Source organism: Phyllostomus discolor, chromosome 6 (assembly GCF_004126475.2).
Source record: "Phyllostomus discolor isolate MPI-MPIP mPhyDis1 chromosome 6, mPhyDis1.pri.v3, whole genome shotgun sequence".
In the NCBI taxonomy this organism is placed as follows: Eukaryota; Metazoa; Chordata; class Mammalia; order Chiroptera; family Phyllostomidae; genus Phyllostomus; species Phyllostomus discolor.
In genome coordinates, this window is record NC_040908.2 from 14,272,543 (window position 1) to 14,297,403 (window position 24,861).

The window sequence follows — 24,861 nt, forward strand, 5'->3', positions numbered from 1 at the left end:
AAAATCCAGATTCAGGCCCCCCCGTTCCATGGTGATCTGCTCAGAACTGATTTCTCTCCTGCCTGAATTCTGTTCTGCCTTGTGTAAACTGCTCATAGGAGCTTTATAATAAAGGTCAAACATATTGCCTTTTGTAGCTGCTATAACAGGAGAGTAATTTTCTTCTGTCCCTCGTGCTGTTCGATAACTGTTTGTTGTTGAGTAGATGAATAATAATAGCTACATTTGTTGAGTGCATGCTAATATGCCAGGTGGTATGCTATGCCCTTTTATGCATTTCCTCCTGTAATCATCACAGCAAAGTTAAGAGAATTATTATGATCCCCACATCCTGTGGGGGAGCTGTAGTGCAGACGGATTAAGTAACTCTCCAAGGTCAAGTACCCAGAAAGTATCGCAAGGATTCCAACCTAGGGATGTGTGACCCTAAGCTCTGTGTTCTTTCTATTTTCCAGGAAAGAGAGAATAGATTATAAATAAATAAAGCTAAAATAAACTACTGGGGACATTTACAATCTCGGGTTTGGGTGCGACTTTCATCAATGTCCCAGGTCAACAGATGACTTCGGGGCAGCTCTTTTTTGCCCAAGAAAGCAAAGAAGCAAGAATCCAAACGAGGTCCAATAAATGTTGAAAAACCATTGACTGCCACTAGAGGGCTCCCTCCCCTTAGGCAAAAAGTGCAGTATGGAACGTGCCCGAGGACGCAGCAGCTGCGGGGAGGTGGATCTGGGATCCACTTTGCTCTCCGAGGTGCGATCCATTTTGCCTAAATCCCTGGGTCAGTACAGAGTTTGGCCAACGCCTGGAGAAACTCACAGGGCAGTGCCCCAACATGAAGCAGTGGGAAAAGGAGGAGCGACTCCCCCAAGTTTCACACCCACATCCTAGGCTCCCCTGGGTTATGGGTGCTGTGGGTTGGACCCTAGGCTCATCTGGGGCCTCCCTGCATGAGCTCACGACTGGGTGAGGGTAGGGAGAGGGCAGAAAAATAAACCTTCCGCCCAGGAGGTGTGGAAACCCCAGGGAGGTGATCCAAGAGTGCACCCCCAAACGTCAGCCTGGCCTGATCCAGGCCCTGAGCCCACCGCAGAGGACAGCAAGGAGAGCGGCCCACGGCCACCTCACCTCCGCGGGCTCTGCGGGCCAGCACGCGCGTAGATTTTGCTGAGAGGGGAGGGGGCGCTCTCCAGAGCGGCGAAACACCATGTTGTTGGAAAGCCTCCCGCAGAGGGCTGCACCTTTCGGGGCTGTGCGGCTGCAGTAGGGGAACCCCCTCGTCTTCATCCCTTCTCCGGCCCGGCAGAGGAGCGGTCTTTGCAGGAGCACAGTGGGGCTCCCCAGGGGCCCCGCGATGGGGTTGGAAGGAAGGACTCAACGCTGCATTTTTAGCATCTTATCAGTAGCAGTGCCTTTGGAGTGACGTTCAGTGAAACGAGGCAAACTATTACATTAAATAACACACGGTAAAGTCTTGAGAGGGATTCGGGGCGTAATGATCCTCTCTCTCTTTTAAGATTTTTTTAATAAGTAAATTATATGTACTTTTAAAACACGAAGAAAACAGGTGAAGTAACTGTAAGTTGAGTTATCGCACATTTCCAGAGGCTTCACCAGCCCCTGAACGAGGGCTGTCAGGACGGGCAGCTGAATCTGAGCGCTCTGGACGGAGAAGCCCCAGCTCAGCGCCACCCGGAGCGAACTCGGGTGGAGGCCACAGCAGGGGGAAGATGCGAACGCAGGTGGCCCAGAGTGGCCGTCCACTTTGTAAGTGAGAGCACTTCCCCGTGATAACCGCCTCTGCCCTTTCCATCCTGGAATCCCGCTGGGTGCCCACTTCGAAGGCGCCGGACTGGGTCTCGGCGGGAACCGGGAGAGGCTCGAGCCCGGCCTGCACCGCCCCGGAGAGGCGGCGACCAGGCATTGTTTCAGCCCCTCGGGTGGGGTTCTGCAGGAGGGTGGGAGGCGGTCCGTCCTGGGGACCCAGGCCTCAGCTTGTCCAAGCGCCAGTGCTTTGTGAACCGTCGGGAGTCACCATGGAAACCCAAAGGAACGCAGGGAAGGTCACCCGGGGAGTCGGCGGATTCCGGGCCGCGCCCTCTGTCCCCTCGCGGACCCCGGCCCGGCAGCAGGGTCTGCCGGGAGTTGTAGTCCCAAGGCGGTGGCCTAGCGAGGCGCGGAGGATGCGGGGCGCCGCCTGTTCCCGCCTCCCCCAACCTTCTAGAGCAAGGTGGGGGAACTGGGGAGGAGCCTTCGGGTCTGTGATTGGCCCGTGCGGCCTCCAGCCACCACCCACGTCCTCTCCCCCGCTCGCGGCTGGGGACTCCAGCGCCCCACGCGCCTAGGCGGCTATCGAGCGAGCGCGCGTGCAGCAGCCGCCGCCGCCCCGAGCACCCGCAGCTCCGGCGCCGCGGCGACACCCGGGAGAGACGGACGGACCCGCAGACCCTCGCAGCCGCAGCTTCCCGGAAGAGTGGGTGATGGCGGGGCGGGCGGTGGGCTTCTTCTCCCCGGCCTGGGACGTGCGTCTCGCGACCTCTGTTTCTCGGGGAGGTGCACAAAAGGGCAGGGACTGGTGTGCGCCTGAGGGCCGGGCAGCCGGGAACGCGGTGAGAGGATGGTTTGGAGTTGCGGGCGGCGATCGGGGATAAACTGGGGTCTGAATGCGGTCCTCTTTATACGCCCACAGAACGGCGTGCGGTGCCTTGTTCACAGTAGGCGTTTAATGTTTGCTCGTGGGATTGCAAAGAACTGGAGTGAGTAGGCGGCACGGTTGAAAGGGTTTCACTCGTAGGGCACCGCAAGCGCCCGGCCTCGCTCGTCCAGGTGCAGCGAAAGGCTGGAAGGCTGGGCGGGGGCTTCCCTGGCTGCGGGCCCGTCCTGCCCGAGTCCCTAGCCCGGCGCTGTCCCCGGTCCCCACACGTACACACGCCCTTCGTCTGTCTCGCCTTCGGGTTGGGATTTGCCGAGCCGGGACCGGACCCGGCGGCCCGTTCCACCCGTCCGGCTCACGGAGCGGGCGCATTAGGACGATTCGCCTGCCGCCTCCCAGGCACCTGCCTGAACCACAAAGGCCGCCTGGCGCTGCCCGGCCCAGAGAAGACCCTCAGCTTCGCTCGAGTCCACGGCGGGAGCCCTACCCGCAGCCTGGAGCTTGGCGGCCGAGACAGTGACGCCCCAGGCCCGGCTGGGGAGGGGGCAGTAGTAGGAGCTGGAGAGAAGCTGGGATGGGAGGGGCGGAGACGAGGCCACCGTTTGAGCCTAGATGGGGAGATGGGGCAGCTGGGTGGGACAGGTGCCTGGGCCTGGGAGGAGGGGGAAGTGGAGGCCAGGGTTTGAGGGGGAAAGAAAAGAGCGCGGAGGGCGGGTCGGGGGAGGGAGGGAGGGAGGGAGGGAGCTTGCTGCAGGTGGCGCGAGGCGAAGCTGGGGCTGATATGAATAAGGCGGCGAGGGGAGATGCTGGAGGGTGGAGACCGTCTGGTTTTGAGAAGGGTAGATGCGAGGGAGGAAGAGGCTCGAGCGGTACGGAGGAGGGAGGTCTCCAAGGAAGGGAGGGGCAGGCAGCTGGGAGGCGGGCCTGTCGGGTGAGGACACCCAGCTCTAGGCGTGGGGCCTGGAGGTCCCGGTGGCCGCCTGGGTGTAGCTCTTGGACCGGGAGACAGACGCGGATCCGGACCCGTCTGGACTGTCCCCCAAGGAGCTTTGTCTCCCGGCTTGCCGCAAGCCCGTGGGGACTCATGGTTTTGTGATAATCCGCAGCGCCACAGGCACACCCTTTAATTCGCGGAGCTGAAAGGCTTGGTCCTGTGGCAGATGCTGCCGGGGAGGTGGAACGGGGGCCGTCTCCCGCCCGGGGACACCAGGAGAACAATAGCCGGCGCTGGTCTCCGCCCGACGACGACGATGGCGAACTAGGGCCCCCTAGACCTCGTGTGCAATTTTCTGGTGCAGAAAATGCTCCCGGGGCAATCTCGGGGCACGTGCTCGTCGTGGGGTGTGTGTGTGAGACACCCCGCTCGGCCGTTAATGCCCGGGTGGGCGTCGCGCGTCCCCCCAGACTGTGGGGTCGGCAGACCGCCGCCGCTCCCGGCCTTGGTGCCTTCTAGTCCGGCCCGGCTCCCTGCCCCGCGCTGTAGACCAGCCCGGAGACAAGGCATGGCGACCAGGCGGGCGGTGACCTGGAGGTCTCCTCCGCGCCCAGCGGGCTCCCTGAGCACCTGGCTTTGTCTGAGGAGGAGGCCACGTCGCCTGCTGAGCGTTCCTAGAGGGAGCAGTCAAGGCTGGTGGGGATTCTGGTCAAATTGGGAGGAGCTGTCTTGGAGATGACCCGCCGAGGGTGCGGCTCCTGGTCTTAGAGCTCGCATTCCGGGGACCAGCGCTTGGCTTTGCCAGTGGCCACACCCAAGCCGGTACCTCGATCCTTTGCAGATTTCGCTGGTATTGTCTGCTGACCTAAGACAGGGACGGCTCTGTGGTAGCAGGTGGCTGCTTGCCCATGGGAAAGCAGATAAACAGCAGTGGAAACACAAAACAAGAATCAACAGCCCTTGCCAGGCACTCAGACAGCCTCGCTGGCGGTCTAAGCACCTTTCACGGCAGGCCGCGGTGCCTCCGCCTGTGAAAGGCCAGCCCCAAGCCAGAATTCTGTTTTGCAGGTTTTCTTTGGTCATTGTTTAGCTGGTATGAAAGGCGACTTTTTAGCATGAGGTTTATAACTTTAAGTTGTCATTCATTAGTATAAAAAAAGCAAAGCAAAAGCGTTTTTATTCCAGAGTGGAGGAAGCTTAGCTAAATGGCTGCATCATAGCACTAATCGATGTGGCTTGTATTTGCCATTAAGTTATCTGATGCATCCTTTGGCTCTCTTAACCTAGCCTGGAAAGATTGTCTTTCTTAACCAGGTCAATACTTAAGGTGAGGAGTGTGTGGGGCTCTTGCTCTGGCCCGTACTGTATGGTAGTAGGTGGCGAGAAGGTCCCTTGACTGGGTTGTATGGAGTGGCCACAGGACTGCACCGTAAGCTGTGTCTTGCAGGTTTAAAAGGATGGTGGGCTCTCAGACTTTACGAAACCAGTGTGGAAGGACTAGCTGGAATGTTGCCATTGTATGCGTTTAACTAAATAGATCTCCCTGTCTCCAGTGTAGGTGAAAACCAGGCATCCCAGTTTAAAAAACCAGAACTCTGGTGCTGAGGCTGTTTCTTGTGGCAAGGTGCCAATGGGAGATGTGTTTTCATGTCATTGCCCAAGGGAAAAAGTTTTAGGAGGAGGTGTTTTCTCGTTTTATTCTTTTGGAAAGAATTTTAGGGGTTTGTTTAAGGGTGTATTCTCTGAAGGCCCTGCGTGAACATCCAACCCGGTCTTTTCCTCATGGCGGGGAGCTCACAGATGAGGAATGCCCGATGGCCAGCCCGTTGCCACAGGGAAGATGGAGAGAAAGCAGCATTGCCTTCCCTCCTCCTGCGACAGTCTCCCTGCCTGGGAGACAGGGCCCAGGGGGGAGAGGCACGTGGCCCTCAAAAGGGCTTCACGTCCCCAGGATTCTGGGGTGCCGTCCCTAATTCCCATCTCCAAGAGCCCGGAGGGCTGGGCTGGGTATGCAGAAGACGTTCACGGGGCGGGAAGACCTGGCCGTTTCCGGCATAGCCTCTCCGGGATGCAGATGTGACCAGGGCGGCATCACCATTCTCAGTGCAGCGCACATTGTCTCCTCTAGAAACAGTTACACAGCCAGGCAAGTTCACGCACTTGGGCAGAATTAGGGTGGGGAACTTGGTGTAAGCTTCATCATGTTGGTACCCCCACCGATGGGCCTCTGCCACGGGCCTCTGAGAATTTCCCCTCCCTGCTAACAGCTCCCCCAAGCCAGGATTCAGCGCCATCCATCATTAGCTCTGGGGAGCTATGGGCCAGAGGCTATCACAACTGTGGACAGATCTCTGGGGTAAATTAGGATTTGATACATACTGGGAGCCAGAGAAGTAGGTATTGTTAGAAAAGAGTGTCCAAGACCCAGTCTGTTGTTCCGGTGTAAAGCTTAACCAAATTCTTGGTGGATAAGATTCCTTGGTGGAATCTTATCTTATGCACACGTTTTTTATTTCTGAGCTATAAGAAAATATTTCAGAATAGTCGTTCAGGGCCTAGTTCGTAGGATCCTATAGGGGAACAGTGATACAGAAAATCTTTGTCTGTGAAAGCCTGTGGGAAGACGATGGTATCGTATGAAATCAAGTGAGAATAACAAGTAAGGTGCTTGATTTTATTGCGTTTCTAGTGAGTAAACAAGAAATCACCTCAGAACTGCTTTGCCTTAAATTTTTTATGTGAAGATGAGGGTTCAAATGATAGTATGAATCTTTAACGAACTTTAATGTTTACATATAAGAGCAGACACATCGTATACTTTAACAAAAGAAAGCCATGATGGAATATTATTTATGATTTGTTCTATGTCAATTTTTAAAGCGCATTGAATGTATGATAAGTTGACTTAACCATAGCATCCCCAGAACCCCTCCGCCCTCCCGCCCTCCTGTCCATCATGGCTCAGTCTGGCGCTTGTTCCCGCGCCCCCTCCCGTCTGGACCCCCCCCTCGCAGTCCAGGCTCGGAGGCAACATGTACAGGAGGGCGAGGCATCTGTGCCAGACAGCCTGGGGTCCAATGCCAATGCCACCTCTGCCACTTTCTGTCTGTCTGTCCTTAGGTGAGTTACTTTTCTCTCAGGGACTCAGTTTCTGATCCTGTGCAATGGGGATAATATGAGTTGGTACATGCACAGCGCCGAGGGCAGTGTCTGGTACTAAGCAGGTGCTCTGTGAAGGTTCGTTATCACCATCGGCACCAGCATCACACTCTCCCTCCAGAACGTGTGCTCACAAAAACAGCATTTGGATTCCTCATTTAATCTTTCATCCCAAGGGGCCAGGCAGGCTGCAGTGGGTATCCACCGTGGGAACAGGGAGAATTTGTTAGGACCCCTTTCCGAAGCTCCCCCTTTTGCAAATAGTAGAAATAGCTCTGTGCTGAGTCTGAGCCTCTTTCAGCACAGCTGTCGGCAGCAGCTGAGGAGCTGCAGAGTTCAGAATGGTCCCGAAGTGCCCCGACCCCAGCTTTGCCGAGTCGTGGCCGCGTGCAGAGTTGGCCTGGCGTGTCACCCTGCTCCTGCACCGTCTAAGTGAAGAGGCACCTGAGGCTGATGAGGTGCTGTCGGTGCTGAGGCTGTTCTGATCTTGGTGTGGGGAAAAGGAGATCATTGCAAATATTTGGGAATAAAAACGTCTCAAGTTCTCCAACTGAGAAGTATACTCACCACCACGGAATTCCTCATGTAACAAACACTTGCAGAGTACTACGTACTCTGTGTTGGGGGTTCTGTTTAGTTCCTGCGAGTTGAGTACTAGTATTAGCCTGATTTTGCAGGTGAAGCAACAGAGGTACAGAAACCACCCAGCTAGAGAAGTGGCGGAGCTGAGCTTTGAACCCAGGAGTCTGCTTAGAGTCTGTGTGGGTTGGGGTTCTCCCGAGAAACAGAACCAGAAAGGGCTGGCCTGTGTGATTGTGGGGGCGAAGAGTCCGGCAGGCACAGGGTGGGCGGGCAGGCAGGCAGGCAGGAAATACTCAGGCCGGAGGTGAGGCTGCGGTCTTAAGACAGAATTTCTACTTCCCCAGGGAAACCTCAGCTTTTCTCTTAGGGCCTTTCAACTGATTGCACGAGGCCCACCCACAATGTCAAGGAAAATCCCCCCTTTCTTCCAGTCGACTGATGGTAGATGTTAACCACATCTACAAAAAAAAAATACATTCACAGCAACACTTACAGATGGGTATTTGAATAACTGGGTACGATAGCTTAGCCAAATGGACACAAAAAACTAACCATCGTGGGGTCCACTCTTTTAAACACTACCCCAAGCGAAGAACCTTACATGTCGGGTATGAGATTTACAATAAACTAAAGATACTTTAGCAAGGAGCAATGCCATGGTGCTCCTCACCTAGTTTCAATAGAATTTGAGCTTCCTTTTTCATCCAAGGAGCCTTGAGCACGAAGTAGTTCTCTGAGTATGTTTTCAATAGACAATATTGAAAGAATCAACCACTGAATGATTTGGTGATATTTTACAAGATTTTCCAGTCATGGAGACCCCGGCTCCCTGTTTAAATTTTGCCCACGTGATACACAGGTTTTATGAATGACTAGATTTTCCTGAAAAAAACGGGGCGTATCTGCATTGTGAATTGGGGATGGTGTCGCTCCCCACCCCCGACATCAAATGGACACTGAGCCAGTGTCCATCTTCACTGGCTCAGCAAAGTCCTCGGGTCTGTCACCGCCTGCACGCCTTGCGGAGGGCGGCAGAGCCCAGCACTCAGCCGCACCATCTCCGTGTCACTCCAGTGTCCGTTACAGACGGCCCCTTTGTTGATCTCCAATCGCCATGGGCTCGCTCTGGTTTCTCAGGCCTTGGGCCTTTCTTCCACCAGCTTTTGTCTGGTCCCGCCCTGCCCTTTGTCCTTCTGCCGAGCTCGAACCACTGTTCTCGGAGAGGTCTCCTCCTTTCTTATTTTCACCACTTCAGCCAGTTCGGTGGTTGTGAGGCGATGTGTTCATTCTGTTCGTTTTTTTTTTCATTTACTATGCTCTTGCTCCTGTTTTTAACACCCGTGAAACTCAACTTGAATGCAACTCCTTGGATTGTTTTAAATCTGCCATATTACCAAAAGTGGACAATAGGCATACATAAAATGATGACTTATGGGGGGGGGGGGGGGAGGGTGTGTTTTAAAAATAGGTTTTTGAAAACTTTTTAGTGAAGTACAACATATACAGAAAAGCATATGAAATCATACATGTTTATCTTAATAAATTTCTGAAAACTAAACATAGATGTGGTTAGCACCAGACCAAGACATAGATTTCCAGTACCCAGAAGCCCCCTAAGCCCCGCCCAGTCATTACTCTTGCTCCGAGGTCACTAACCACTGTCCTGACTCCGCCCAGCATAGGTCCGCCCTGCCTGTTTTTGAACTTTTTACAATGGAATCATAGAGTGAGGCACTCTTTCATAAGTGGCTTTTTTTTTTTGCTCAGTGTTACATTTAATTTGCTCATTTTCATTGCTATATAGCATTTCATTGTGTAAGTGTACCATGATTTTTTAATTCATTATGTTGTTATGGATATTGGGTAGTTTCCAGTTTGGGGTTATCATGAATAGTGCTATTGTGATCATTCTAATATGTGTCCTTTGGTGAACATTTGTGTGTTTCTTTTAAAAAAACCTTTCTAAAGATTATTTTTAGAGAGAAGGGAGGAAGAGAGGGAAAGAAACATCAATGTGTGGTTGCCTCTTGTGTACCCCCACTGGGGACCTGGCCCATAACCCAGGCATGTGCCCTGACTGGGAATTGAACCTGCGACACTTTGGTTCACAGGTGGGCACTCAACCCACTGAACCACACCAGTCAGGGGATGTGTGTCTCTTTTGGGTATGTACTTAGGAATGGAATTGCTGGTTGAGGATATGGGTATGTTGTGTTTTTAGTAGACCATGCTGAATAGTAAGATTAATGGTGAATTTAAAAAAAAACATTCTGAGGTATGCAGTGCTGTGATTAAACTATTTTTAGAAACCCTAAAGGTGGGTAAAATGTGTGGCTTGTTCAGAGATTTGTTTTAAGCTCATTCTTCAGCAAAAATAGAACTTTAAGCTGCATCTGACTCCATGGTAGCTGAAACGAACATTTTTTAAAAAATATTTTATTTATTTATTTTTTAGAGAGGGAAGGGAGGGAGATAGAGAGAGAGAGAGAGAGAGAGAGAGAGAGATCAATGTGCGGTTGCTGGGGGTTATGGCCTGCAACCCAGGAATGTACCCTGGCTGGGAATCAAACCTGGGACACTTTGGTTCCCAGCCTGTGCTCAATCCACTGAGCCACGCCAGCCAGGGCGAAACAAACATTTTTAAATGGCCGTGCTTCAGTCTGAGTCTTGCTATAGCAATTTTCTTACTCCTGTTTCTTAAGGAAAAGATGAGAATCAGATTACAACTGCAATATGGATTTAAAGATCATTCCAGAGGGGTTCTGTCAGCCTTGCCCAAGATGAACAAATGAGTTTTCTATTCTGTTTGCTACTTTGTATTTCTTCTGTTGGGTCAGATAGCAGTTCTGAACTGGGTGATTTCTGTGGCCTAAAAAAGGCCTCCAGAGTCTCAGCTTGGAATCCCGAAGTTCGTATTTCTTAATGGGAAATTCAAAGCATAGCATATATCCCATCTTTTGTGGCTTTCTAAAAAGACTTAAAACAGACGTGATTTTTACAACTGGATTATAGTGGAAAAAGCTCAGTGGATAGTGAAAAACAATACTGATGAGGTGGAAAGATACGTACAACGGGCCTCAGACTGCGGGTACCAGGCAAGCCCGTCCCATCCCCGAGGCTGTGATAAACAAGGTTTCGGTAGATGGAGGCCGGCAAGTTTGTCATAACAGTAGGGCGGTGGTCATGAGACCTGTGCCGCCAAAGGACCATGACAGGGCAGTCCTGAATTCCTAACTTGGCTGATTTTTCCTTGTGGGAGCCATTCACAGCCCAGGTTTGTCGCTGAGAAAGATGTTTTCTTGTTACATGTCCTATCGTGTTTGATATTGGCCCTTAAACAAGCGAGCGAGTAAGAACAGATTTATCATTGCTTTCAAACCTAGATTTATGCCCTGGCTGGTGTGGCTCAGTGGTTGAATGCCTGCCTGCGAATCAGAGGGTCACGGGTTGGATTCCCAGTCTAGGGCATATGCTTGGGTTGCAGGCCAGGTCCCCAGGGGTGGGTGCATGAGAGGCAACCACCCATTGATGTTTCTCTCCCTCTCTTTCTTCTTCCCTCCCCCTTTCTAAAAAAAAAAAAAAAAAAGACAAACTTAAAACCTAGATTTACCGCTTGAATTCTGAGTCCTTTATGCACTTAAATATTTCATACCTTTTGTAATATGGGACTTAATTTTAACCTTTAAAATGTATTCATGTAATATTCTAACATTTAATCAATTATAAAATCACCCATAGGCCATTTTGCTAATACAGCTAATGTGATTTTTGCTTTTTCTACAAACCCTGCCCATATGCTCACATAATTTTCACAGACCCACTTCCAGAATCAGTGCCGGGCTTTGGCACCTGAGCCCCACTTACTCTGGCTCTGTGCAGCTGCTGGCCAGGAGCAGGGGGACAGTCTGGACCCGGGACCCATCGCTGTACCCCGGTGCCCTCCTGGGAACCTGTTTCCTGATTTGTGGGCCAGGCTGGGGTTCCAGTCTTTCCCGTGACTGCTTCTGAAAAGTTGCCCTGGGGTCTGAGCGCGAAGCATTCTGGTACAAGTTCAGAATGTCCTTGAAGCCTTATTAACAGCTTTAGTGAGGTACAATTTACACACCATGAAGACACCCATAATGCGTACAACTCTGTGGGTTTTAGTGCATTCACACAGTTGTGCAACTGCCGCCATACTTTAATTTTACAACATTTTCATCACCCAAAAGAAACCTTCTATCCATTAACAATCACTCCCCACACCCCTCCACCACCCTCCTATCTCCACCTCACCTCCCAGCTCCTGGAAACAACTAATCTACTTTCTATCTCGAATGGTTTTTCTTTTCTGGACATTTCATATAGATGGAATCATATGTGGCCTTTTGTGGCAGTTGAAGCCTCATTTTTTTTAAAGATTTTTATTTATTTTTAGAAAGGGAAGGGAGGGAGATAGAGAGAGAGAGAGAGAAACATCAATGTGCGGTTGCTGGGAGGTCATGGCCTGCAACCCAGGCATGTACCCTGACTGGGAATCGAACCTGTGACACTTTGGTTCACAGCCCGCGCTCAATCCACTGAACTACGCCAGCTGGGGCGAAGCCTCATTTTTTAATCTTAAAAAGGTAATACAGTCCTGGCTGGTGTGGCTCAGTGGATTGAGTGCCGTCCTGTGAACCGAAAGGACAGTGGTTCGATTCCCAGTCAGGGCACACGCCTGGGTTTCAGCCAGGTCCCCAGTTGAGAGTGTGAGAGGCAGCTGATCAATATATCTCTTGTGCATCAATGTTTCCCTTCCTCTTTCTCCCTTCCTCCCCTCTCTCTCTCTAAAAATAAATAAATAAATAAATAAATAAATAATCTTTTTTAGAAAGTAATACAATGTCTGCACTCTAATTCATGATATACCTTTTTTGTTTTGATATGAAGTTATAAAGAATTTTGGAAGTTATGTGTAGTTAAAATGTGGAACCCACCAGCGTGCTGCAGGAAGAGGCACCCCGTTTGCTCCAAGGCTCACTTCCTGCTGCCCTCCTGGGCCCCGTCTGAAAGGGCAGGCCTCACTGATGCTGACAGCCTCCTTATGTCTCTATCCAGAGCAGGTAGAAATCCGAAAGCAGGATTTTTTGCGTAGGTGATGAAAGGGGGAGGTGATTCAGATTCCTGAGCATCTGCCGCTAGCCAGGCACCCTGCTAACTCAGCACAGTGGGTGAGGGAGGCACCACCCTAAAGATTGTGTAACCACTGTCGGAGAGGTGGCAGGGTGTGGCCGAGGCTGAGAGTTCTGGCCGTGAGGTACCTCAGAGGTCTTTCTAGCCCTGACCAGTCAGCGCAGTTGGTTGGAACATCATCCTGAGCACCAGAAGATTGCAGGTTCGATTCCTGGTCAGGGCACTACCTAAGTTGGAGGTATGATCCCCTGGGTACACATGGGAGGCAACCGATCAATATTTCTCTCTCACATCCATCTTTCTGTGTGTGTGTGTGTGTGTGTGTGTATCAAATACCAAATCAATAAACATATCCTCAGGTGAGGATTTAAGGAAAACCCTGATAAGGTGTTCTGGCGGGATCGGGGTACGAGCGCATTCAGGCAGAGGGGTGGGTGTGAGACTGCAGGCTGGGCCAAGCATGAGTTTGGCTGATGTCAGACTGGAAAGGCATGGGCAGGGCAGAGGGCAGCCTGAGGGTGGGTAGGAGCGACCGAGCACACTCCCACCCCCTGCTCCGTCTCTTCCTGGATCTCCCCCTCCATGGGTCTGTGTGCTCAGGGGAGTAACAAGGATGGGGCCTGAGAGGGTGTACGCTGAGGAAAACTTGTCTTTATCTGCGAGAATTTATATTCTAGTTCCCTGGGGCTTCCAGACCACCCTCTGAAATTTTTTTTACTGGTGAAAATCAATGAAGACAATGGTAAGTTTCAAAATATATTTAGTTTAGTCTGTGTTTAACAAAATCCTGTGCATAAATGTAATGTGTTTTTTTTTCTTTTTTTAAAGCTTGTTTTAAAATAGTGAGTCTCAGCCCCCCTTTCTTTTATTTTTTTAAAGACTTTGTTTATTTTTAGAGAGAGGAAGGGAGGGAGAGAGGGAGAGAAACATCAATGTGTGGTTGTCTCTTGCAGGCCCTGCACTGGGGTCCTGGCTGGCAACCCAGGCATACGCCCAAGACTGGGAATCGAACCTGTGACCCTTTGGTTTGCAGGCTGGCACTCCATCCACTGAGCCACACCAGCCAGGACTCATTCTTCCTTTCTTTGAGAACCTTTGCTCACATCCTTCATGCTGCAAATAGCCAATATATAGCATAGAAAATGCAATCTTTCCTTTTAATTGTAGAATCCTCTGTTCTCAATTAAGATGTATAGGTAGGTTTCGGGTTTTTTGTTTTTAAGTATATGGTGAACTTGGAGTAATCGGTGCATATTTTATGGTATAACGATGTATCGTAATGGGTATGGCCCATGAGAAAGACCCTGTAAGTGAAGAGACAGTCAGGAACCTGGAAAACATAGCTCAGGGCTTCTCTGTTTGTGGTTTCCAGCTCCTAAGCAGTGGTCAGCCAATTGATCATTACAAGACCCCGTGCCCAGTATGAACGCAGTTGTTAACACAGAGATCCCCCACGTACAGGCCTTCCCACCCTGGCCATCATGGCCTGCCGTGCTAGCAGAGGTGGAGACGTGGGGGGTTCCACAGAACTCATTCCAAAGCCCTCCACCAGTACAGGGAGGGGCACCCGGTGGGTGAAGGGCACCTGGGTTGGCTGGAGAGAAGGTAAATGCTCTGTGACCAGTATGGCCCGTAACGTGAGAGTACAGTGTGCAGGGGTGAAATCTGGGCACAGGTCTCGCCTTTCACACTGACGAGTCATCTGCGTGATCCCTGTGAGTTACCGAACCACTCCGAACCCCGCTGTCCTTGTGCATCGCACTGCGCTGTAAGGACTAGGAGGTATGTGCACGGTACACCACGGTGGCTTGGTAAGTGTGAGTGGCCTTAAAAGGGCAGGGTTGCTTCCCTGACTCTCGTTTTATAGTCACTGAAAAATTTAAATGATGTGCATTGTACAAAAAATGAAGTAGAAGTCCCCTGATTCCCCACGACCCTAAGGTCGCCACCATTTGTATTTTGGTGACTGTTGGTGCATCTACTTGTGTAGGTGTGTGTGCGAGCAAGTGCACACACACACACACACACACACACACGAAAGCATCCGTTCTGTTTTTAATTGTTGGTATTTTATTTTTCATTTTAAAATGGATGTTTTTCCCTTTCTCTCATTTCTTCTGTTTTCTACTTCTCTCTGCCAACTCTGTACCACCTCCTCACCCCCAGGTAATGGGTGTAAACAGGGGTGTTTCACCACGGTTTTTACTTCTTGTGCATCATTGTATGTTGGATAAAGACACGTGCTTAGGTAGTTTTTGCCCTTACTCATTTTACCAGAATGGAATCCCATTACACACAGATGTCATGGATAAATGTATTGGATTTCCACTTTGGTAAAATCTGTCATCTCTACAGTTTGTCTTTTTTGTTGCACTTGGGAAGAAGCTTTAAGCCAGTTGGTGTAGATCTTTTAAAAAGTTGCATAATATCCTATGGCATGCATAATGTGATATTGTGATGTAATAAATATATATATATACTTGATCTTCATCCCCAGTTCCTGACAAAGAGCTCCTAGAATTCTTGTAATTTCCTGATTGATTGAGGGTGAGAGGAACGTCTTTTCTTATTCATAATAAGCCCTTTCAACCATTCCTGAGTTTATGCTAATGAGGTGACTCTCGGAGCCATGGAAGCTGGTTGTCAAGGGAACCAACTTGGTGATTAGAGGGTTGGAACTTTCAGCCCCACTTCACCCCCCACCCCACCTCTGGGGAGGAGAGAGGGGGCTGGAGATGGAGTTACACACCCATGGCCGATGATGATCGATCCGTCGTGTCCACGTAAAAACCCTCAGGGGTTTGGAGAGCTTCCGGGTCAAACACGTCAAGGTGCTGGGAGGGTGGTGAGCCCCGAGAGGACCAGGACCAGCCCCACGGCCCTTCTGCAGGCCTTGCCTTGTGCATCTCTTCCGTTCGCCTGTTCCTAGGTTTTATTCAGTAACAGTAAGTAAAGTGTGTCTCGGAGCTTTGTGAGTCCTCCTAGCAAATTATCCAACTGGAGGAAGGGTTTGGTGGGAACCTCTGATTTAGAGTTGGTTGGTAGGAAGTACAGGTGACAGCCTGGGACATGTGAGTGGCACTTGCAGTGAGCGCAGTGGGTGGGACTGAGCCTTTAGCCTGGGGGGGGGTCCGCACCAACTCCAGATGGTTAGTGTAGAAGTGCGGTGAGTAGGCAAGAGTTTTCCTTTGGATGGTACCACGGGGTTCGCACCCATTCCCATTTGCTGGGCATTCAGTTTGTTTCCGGTGCTCGTTTTTGTGCTTGTGTGTTTGTTTGCTTGTTTTTTCCTACCAACAGCGCCACAGTGGACCACTGTGTACCTGCCCTCTTATGTTCTCGTGCTTTTATTTCTGTGGGTGGAGTCCTAGGGGTGGAGTTGCTGACTCAGAGATCTTTTTAAAATTTTAATAGAGGCCTTTTGATGCTGTTTTTGTAAAGCATGTAATCCACATTTCCATCAGCATTGCCCCACAGCCACTCCCAACCCACCTGCCCCCCACTCCTGCCTCCCCCAAGCCTACCAGTGCGGGGTATCTCACCCTGGAAGCTTTGCCGCCCTGATGGGTGTGAAGTGGCACCTCCTCGTGGCTTCCTTTGCATCTCTGATTGCTGGAGAGGTTGGACTTCTCTACATGTGGCTACTCATTCCATTTCCTCTTCTGCGTACCACTTACTGTGCCCGTCTTTCTCGTGATTGTACTCCTATCAGTTTGTAAGAGCTTAGAGTCATTGTGTGCATATGCTCTCCCGGGCTATGCGTTGTCTATTGACTTATTTCTATGATATCATTTCCTTTACCACATTTTAAAATTTTGTATGAAGTCAGAAGTCTGACTTTTCCATTATGACTTCTGTGTTTCCAAACTGAGTTAAAACTCCCCTATTTCTAGGTTGTACATGTAGTGTCCTGGACTTTCTTCTCATATTTTTATGGTTTTATGTTTTACACTGAAATAAATTCCAGATAGGTCACAGATTCGGGGAAATGCTAGAGTAGGGAGCCAACTGCATTTTCTCCCAGACAAATAGCCAGCGACGCCAGCCCCATCCATCTTCCCCCGCCGGACTGAAAAATCACTTTTGTTGGGTGTAATTGAGATCTGCTACCAAGCACCGTGTTCTGCTCCGCTCCATTCTTTGTCTAATCGTATGCTGACACACACAGTTTAATTGCAGCAATCTCACGCGGCATCTTTTCCTACTCCCGAGGAAGTCCTTTACCTCCTCCGGGGCATTCCTTTTCATAATTTTCTTAACTTCTCAATTTCATTGTTAGCCATTTCTAAATCCACCCATTAGGAATTCTAATAGGCATTGCATTACCTTTATGTATATTTTGGGAGAACTGACATTTTCTACTGTTAGCTTCCCCCATCTAAGAATATATTTCTTTCATTTTGTTCAGATGCTGTTTTATGTACTTTGAGAAGGTCTCTGAGAATCTGTGCCTTAGTCTGTGTGTGTGTGTGCGTGTGTGTGAAGCTGTATGGAGGTATAAAATACATACGATACAATTCACTCACCTTAAGTGTGCAATTCACTGATCACTAGTATGTATAAAGAGCTGTGCAGTCATCATGTAGCTTAATTTTATAAAAATTTTATCACCCAAAAAAGAGAACTCCGGCCCATTTGCAGTCACTCCCGTTCCCATTCCAGGTACTGGGTAGCCATGAAACAAACAAACAAAAAAAAGACCAAAATAGAGAAAATGCTTTATATTTAGATTCACCTTTTCTGGACCGTTCTCTGTGCTTTCTTCTTTTTTTAAAGATTTTATTTATTTATATTTAGAGAGGTGATGGGAGGGAGAAAGAGAAACATCAACATGTGGTTGCTTCTCTTGTGGCCCCCATTGGGGACCTGGCCCACAACCCAGGTATGTGCCCTGACTGGGAATCGAACCTGCGACCCTTTGGTTCACAGTCCACGCTCAATCCACTGAGCTATGCCAGCCAGGGCTCTGTGCTTTATTCTTTCTCTGTAAATGTCCTGCAGTGGTTTTCACTGTTGTGAACACAACTTTTTTTTTCTATTTCTAGCTGGTTGGCTGCTAGTATAGGAAAAAATACATTGATTTTATTACATTTATCTTATAATCTGTTATCTTACCAATTAGTTTTTCTAGGCATACAATCATAACATAATTTCTCTCTTTTTTCCATATTTATCTTGAGGATTTAATTTTCCCATCTGGCTGCATTTTTTTTAAGGAAAGGACAAACATTGTTTAATAATCGTTGTCGGAGAAGGCTTCCCTGCTTTATTCCTGACTAAAATGCCTGTGAGTTGCCGTCACAATGTAACCTATTGACGGCTCTCGAGGAGCTGGTCGAGGCCGGGAAAGTCAAGGTTGAGAGGCAGTTAGCTTTCCATCGATGGTTGCCACTTAACCCTGGTATGAGCCATTTAACCCTGGTATGAAATAGTTACACTTTCCCTTAATCATTGGCTAGAGCTGCGCTGCGGAGTGCCTTAGCCACTTAAAATGTGCAATTAAATGTTTCGTTTCTCAGGCGTCAGACTAGCCGTTTTTCGAGTGCGCAAGAGCCACGCGCGGCTGGCGGCCACTCTCGGGCAGCACGGCTCCGGGAGCAGGAGCGGCAAACCATCGAGTGTCCTGCGGGCCCGGCGGCCCGGGGAGCCAAGCCTGGCGTTTCCGACAACGTCAAGGGATTACTTGAAGAAGAACATGTGACAGAGCCCAAGAGTGGCCTGCAAAGCCGAAAGTGTTTACTTCCCGGCCTTTTACAGAAAAAGCTTAAAGACTCCTGGCCAAGAGGATTGTCTTGTCTGCCCTCCTGAGTCATTCGCATACACCCTCCTCCTGGCATTTCATACCGGAATGCCATGTATGGGATTGATGCTTAATATTTTTCTTTAAATAGTTTTGCCTTTTTTACTTTAATTTTTTAAGTATTATCAACATCATACACGGAAACATTTGCCAGGCATAAGTACGTTACTGGAACAAGAAGCACAAAGGAAGCCGAGCAATGTTACTGAATTCCAGCGACAGTCCAGACTTCGCTCTTCCCTTTGTCACCAGGGGGACTCGGCAAGGGCTGGGTGTTAGAAGGGACGCACTTGCCAACTGAGACGTTGCCCCTGATGTGACCAGAAGAAGCACAGAAAGCGAACTGAAAAAGGGACCGTCTCCTCCTGGCTCCAGGGTCGGTCTCATTTATGTCCAAATGGCGAACTCCCAGAAACCATCCGCGCGCGCGCGCGCACACACACACACACACACACACACACACACACACACACTGGCCTCACCTTTGGAACACCGGGCCAAGGGCAGAGGCCGTCAGGGAGCGTGAGTTTGACCTCGGTGGTGACCGGGTTGGTGTGACTGAACCAGAGGAGCCACACTCAGACACCTTTCTAACCGTTTCCCAGAGAGAGCACGTACAGGGTGTATCTGGATTCTCTCCACGGTGCAGGTTAGAGCCCCAGATGTAGATTTATAATTGGGCTTATCACTTTCACACTCCCCAGAAATGTCAGCCCTAAATTACAATTTAATGGCATTTCCTCGGGCTTTTATTGATGGTGCTCTATATTAAAAATGCCCATTAGAAAAAAATATTTCTGCGCCTTCTGCAAAACGGCAGTCAAATGTATCTGTCATGTTTCTTATTTTCCTTAAATAGTAATCCGATAAATTCCTTCTAGAATCATCTACATAGGAAGCAGGCCAACTTTCTCTAAAACTTTCTGAGGGAAACCTTCTTTTGAGTGTTTGTTTGGCTGGGGGAGACCAGCGAATGACCTGGGGCTCAACGGCCTTTCCAGGGGGAGGACCTCAGCTCCCGTTGTGCAACGACGAGAAGTCCCCTTCCTGGACCGCTACTGCTGCTGCCAGGACTGCCCAGAAGCTTAGCAGTGGATTTAATTCCTGTTATCTTACAGCTCTTCTTTTCCTGATTTCCCTTTAGCAATTCTCTTTAATGTGTCCTTGTTTTGTTTTGGTTTTTTGTGTTCATTTTTTATCTATTGGAGATAGAGGCATCGATTTGTTGTTCCACTTGTTTATGCATTGGCATTCCGAGGTTGATTCTTGTATGTGTCCTAACCAGGGATCGAACCTGCAACTTTGGTGTATCCAGACAACACTCTAACCATCCGAGCTACCCCACCCGGTCTGTGTTATTGTTAAGAAAACTTTGTGGATGTATAATTTACATGCAATAGACACAACCATTTTCAGTGTACATTTCAGAGTTCTGACATAGTTATATACCTGAGTAATCACCACCACAATCAAAATAGAGAATATTCTCCAGGAAGTTCCCTTGTGCCTCTTCCTATTCAACCCTCCCCACCCCAACCAGTGCTCTATCACTGTAGATCAATATTTTTCTACCAGGAGCGAATTCGTCCCTCAGGGACAATATGGCAGTGTCTGGAGACATTTTCGGTTGTCACAACCGAGTCAGAGCTACTGGCATAGGATGTTTAGCAAGAATACTGCAAAATATCCTTAAACACACAGGATTGTCTCATACAGCAAAGAATTAACAAGCCAAAAATTTCAGTTACTCCGAGACTGAAGCTCTGCTGGCCCGTGGCCCAAACCCAGCCTCTGCTGCCTGTGTTTGCACAGCCCCGAAGCGACAGTTGGTTTCAGCAGGTAGCCCTCTGTGGCTGGCTTCTGGCATAAGTCAGTACTTTTATGGCTGACTAGTATTCCACTGTATGGATTTGCCACATTGTGTTTATCCGTTCACCAGTCGATGGACTTTTGGGTGGTTTCCACTTCTGGGCTGTTAGAAATAATGCTGTTACCAACATTCACGCCTAAGTTTTTGCGAGGACTTGTTTTTTATTTCTCTGGAGTATATAGTTAAGAGTGGAATTCCTGGGTCATATGGTAATTCTAGAGCTCTTTGAGGGACCACCACAGTGTGTTCTAAAGGGGCTGTGTTTTTGCACTTTTCCACTAGCAGTTCACAAGGGCCTCAGCTTCTCTCCACAGCTTTATCAGCACTCACTACCTGTCTTTTCTAGTGTAACTGTCCTAGTGGGTGTGCAGTGGTACCTCAAGTTTTGATTGGCATCTCTCTGACTGCTACTGACACTGAGCATCTTCTCCTGTGCTATTGGCCATCTGTATGTCTTTGAGGAAATGTCTGTTCAGATCCTTTACCCATTTTTAAATTGGGTTATATGTCTTTTTATTACTGAGTTGTAGGAGTTCTTTATAAGTTTCTTATCAGATATATGACTTGCAGGAGTAACTTGCTTTTCGTTACTGAGTGTTACTCCCTTATTTTTTTGGAATTAGTACTGTATTAACAAATTGTTTACTCATTCGCCTTTTGGGGTTGTTTTCAAGTTAGGGCTATGACGAAAAGTTACTATAAGTCTTTGTGTGCACACATTTTCATTTCTCTGGCAAATACCTAGAGTGAGATTACCAGTAGTTTGGTGAGTGTGTGTTTAACTCAACAGAAACTGCCAGAGTGTTTTCCAAATTGTTTGCGCCATTTATGTTCCCACCAGAAACGCACAAGAGTTCCAGTTCTAACCTTGATATTATTAGTCCTTTTACGTTTAGCCATTCTGATGGTCATATTTCATATTTCTAATGGACAATGATATTTTACTATGGTCGTAATTTGCATTTCCCTGGTAATCAGTGATATTGAATATCTTTTCATGTGCTTATTTGCCATTTTAAGGATATTTTATTGAATATGTTATTACAGGTGTCCCTTTTTTTCTCCCCTTTATCCCCCTCCACCCTGAACCCCGCTCTCTCCAGCAGTCCCCCTCTCAGTTCATGTCCATGGGTCATACATGTAAGTTCTTTAGCTTCTCCATTTCCTACACTATTCTTAACCTCCCCCAGTTTATTTTGTACCTACCAATTATGCTTTTCATTCCTTGTACCTATTCCCCCATTTTCCCCCCCTCCCTGCTGATAACCCTCCATGTGATCTCTACTTCTGTGATTCTGTTCCTGTTCTAGTTGTTTGCTTAATTTGTTTTTGTCTTTGTTTTTTAGGTTCAGTTGTTGATAGTTGTGAGTTTGTTGTCATTTTACTGACTGTTCATAGTTTTGATCTTCTTTTTCTTAATTAGGTCCCTTTAACATTTCAGGTAATAATGGCTTGGTGATGATGAACTCCTTTATCTTGTCTGGGAAGCACTTTATCTGCCCTTCCATTCTAAATGATAGCTTTGCTGGATAGAGTAATTTTAGATGTGGGTCCCTGCTTTTTAACACTTTGAATACTTCTTTCCAGCCCTTTCTTGCCTACAAAGTATCTTTTGAGAAATCAGCTGACAGTCTTAAGGGAACTCCTTGGTAGGTAACTCTCTGCTTTTCTCTTGCTGCTTTTAAGATTCTCTCTTTATCTTTAACCCTGTGGCATTTTAATTATGATGTGTCTTGGTGTGGTCCTCTTTGAGTCCAACTTGTTTGGGATTCTCTGTGCTTCCTGGACTTGTATGTCTATTTCCTTTACCAAATTAGGGAAGTTTTCTTTCATTTTTTTCGAATAACTTTCAATTTCTTACTTTTCTTCTTCTGGCATCCCTAATGTTGGTACATTTGGAGATGTCCCAGAGGCTCGTTTTTTCTTTTTTTCTTTTTGCTGTTCTAGTAGAATGCTTATTTCGTCCTGATGTTCCAAATCATTGATTTGACTTCTGGCATCATCCCCTCCACTTTTGGTTCCCTGAAGATTTTTATTTCATTTAATATAACCTTCATTTCCTTCCTGAGTGTTTTTTTCTTAAAGATTTTATATTTTTTTTTATTGACAGAGGGGAAGGGAGGGAGAAGGAGAGCAAGAGAAACATGAATGTGTGGTTGCCTCTCCCACACCCCTTACTGGGGACCTGACCTGGCCTGCAGCCCAGGCATGTGCCCTGACTGGGAATCAAACTGGCGACCCTTTGGTCCTCAGAGTGGCACTCAGTCCACTGAGCCACACTAGCCAGGGCCTTCCTGGGTCTTTTTATGCTGTTGCCATACTCAGTGAGTTCGTTGAGCATCCTGATCACAAATGTTTTGAATTCTGCATCTGATATGTTGGTTATCTCCAATTCGTTTAGTTCTTTTTCTGGGGTTTTGTTTCTGTTCTTTCATTTGGGCTGCATTTCTTTGTCTCCTCAACTTGGCAGCCTCCCTGTGTTTGTTTCTGTAGAGCTGCTTTGAGTCCCTGTCTTAGTAGCGTGGCCTATTGTAGAAAAGGCACCTGTAAATTGTGTGGGGTGGAGCCTTAGGTAATCACCAGGGCAGGGCAACCCACTTCACCACTTTGTGGCTCTGTGTGGGGGGAGGGCTCAGAGAGGGGACAGTGCTGCCGCCTGGCTTCTGGGGGTTTGCCCAGCACTCGCCTTTTTCCAGTCACTTCCCTTACTCCCCACGTGCGGCTGGTGCCCTTCCAGCGGTTGCCCTGGTGCTGGACCCCAGAGAGGGCGCATCTTCATATGTTGTAAGTCCAAGCTGACCCTTCAAGCAGAATATCCTGAAAATCTGGCTTTGTCTTCCACACCCCTAAACCCCACTGGTTTCTACAGCTAGAAGTTATGGGGATTTATCTTTCTGGTACTGAAACCCTGGGCTGTGTGGTCTGGCCTGGGGATGGGATCGCTTGCTCCCAAGGTATCCCTCCGGATTTTTACCCACCACTCGTGAGCGTGGGACCTCTGCCACCGCCTGTCCGAGCCACATCGTGTCTCCGCACCTCTCCACGCCTCTCCTCCTCTCCGCCCTGCCCACCCGTCTGGGTAGATGTGGCTCCTTTAAACCCTTAGTTGTCAGCCTTCCATACACCTGGATGTTCTGACTATTCTGGGTGTTCCTTGCTTTTAGTTCTAGTGGTAATTCTTTCCGTGCTTGTGCAAGGAGATACAGTGTGTTTACCTACACCTCCCTCTTGACCTAAGCGTGTTTTAATATTGTAAGCTGCCTCCTTCCGCCAGGTGTCAGCAAAGCAATGGGTCACGATGAACCATCGCAGAATCGGGCCAAGGGGGAAAGGCTAGGACTGGAATGGGCGAGCCAAGGGGACCGCCAGTCACGGGCACAGGAGGAGTCCATTCCCCTGGGCGAAACAACCGGTGACCTCAGAGACCGCAGCTGGCAGCGAGGCCAGACGGGCATTTGGGAGAAAACGGGCAGGCAGAGCAGAGCAACAGGCGTGTGGGCACAGGTGGTGAGAGGAGGCGGTGGGTGGCAGGAGAGTGTGCCGATGGGGGAGGCACCTCAGACCCCGGTGGGCAGGCCTGGCCCTCCCAGAGAAGGCGATGGGCAACTGGGAAGGGGGTGCCGACCTCCTGAGACTGCAGCACAGAGCGGGCCCTTTACCAGTCGGCGCTTGGGCACAGGGGCCGGGTTCTGGTGTGGAATCTGGGGCCCGAGCCTCAGCAGCAGCAGAGCTGGAGCACAGCCGGGCTTGTCTGGCACCCGGAGTCCTGCCCCAGACTCTCCGCTCGCTCGTGGGACTCGAGTCTTGGACCCGCCTTCCGGGACCGGTCCTTGGCGTGCGCTGGGGACGGGGAGGGCACTGCCAGGGACTTGGAACCTCGGGAACCTGGCCAGCCCTTCTGGGAAGCAGAAGGGAATAAATTGTCTTTATGAAAGTAATTAGGCGTCTGTCATCAGTTCCAACTGCAGCTAGCAGGGGCAGGTGAAGAGGGAATGCTGGCACTGGGGGTGAAGGAGGTGGGCAGGCGGGCAGGCAGGCTCCCCGTCACCCCCCTTTATGTTTCCGAGAGGTGGAGGCCTCGTCTCCTCTGTTGGCAGTTACTTGGCAGGCAGGTGCTCCACAGCCCAGCCAGGGTTCCGAGGAAAGCCTCATTACCTCTTTATTTACGTGAGTGAAGGTATCTCCATTTTTTTTTCCAGAAAAAGCCTTTGAACCCTAGACAATCCATTGCTCCATCTCTCTGACTATTCATTCGAGAAGAGCAGCAGCCAGGTGGGCCGAGTGAAAGGAGCTGTTCTGCTCTGAGTTTGCAGCCCCTTGAGAAGGCGCTGCCTCGTCTGGGGCCCCGGGAAACGGAGTGGAGGGAGGGGCCGTCGCTGTTGCCTGTGGCGGTGGCCCTGTCATTTGCTCTCCTCACTGAAGGTGATGTCCCCGGTGCTGGCTTGCTCCCGGGGTGCGGGTGCGGTGTCTTTCGCTGAGGTGGGCGACTCTGGGAGAGGAGCCGTGTGGAAACAGAGCACGATTCGCTTCGTTGTGGATGTGGCGAGTGTGAAGGACGAGCGAGCCATCGGAGCGCAGAGGCCCCGCGGGCCAGCAGATGTACAGATGGTGGCGGAGATGCTGGCTTGCTCGTGGACTGCCCGCCCTCGTGCAGGCTCTCAGAGCCCCCTCCACTGCCACTGCCCCCTCACCAGAGCTGTGGTTGGTTC

At 49.6% G+C, this 24,861-nt stretch overlaps 1 protein-coding gene across 1 annotated transcript in view; it reads left to right on the forward strand.

Moving 5' to 3' along the window:
- The first annotated feature begins 2,357 nt into the window (after positions 1-2,357).
- DPYSL5 (dihydropyrimidinase like 5) overlaps positions 2,358-24,861 on the forward strand; it is a 79,422-nt gene continuing 56,918 nt past the window's right edge. Inside the window, exon 1 of the mRNA XM_028516648.1 lies at positions 2,358-2,473. The gene's annotated coding sequence lies outside the window, so the exon portion shown is untranslated. The remainder of the gene's footprint in view (positions 2,474-24,861) is intronic.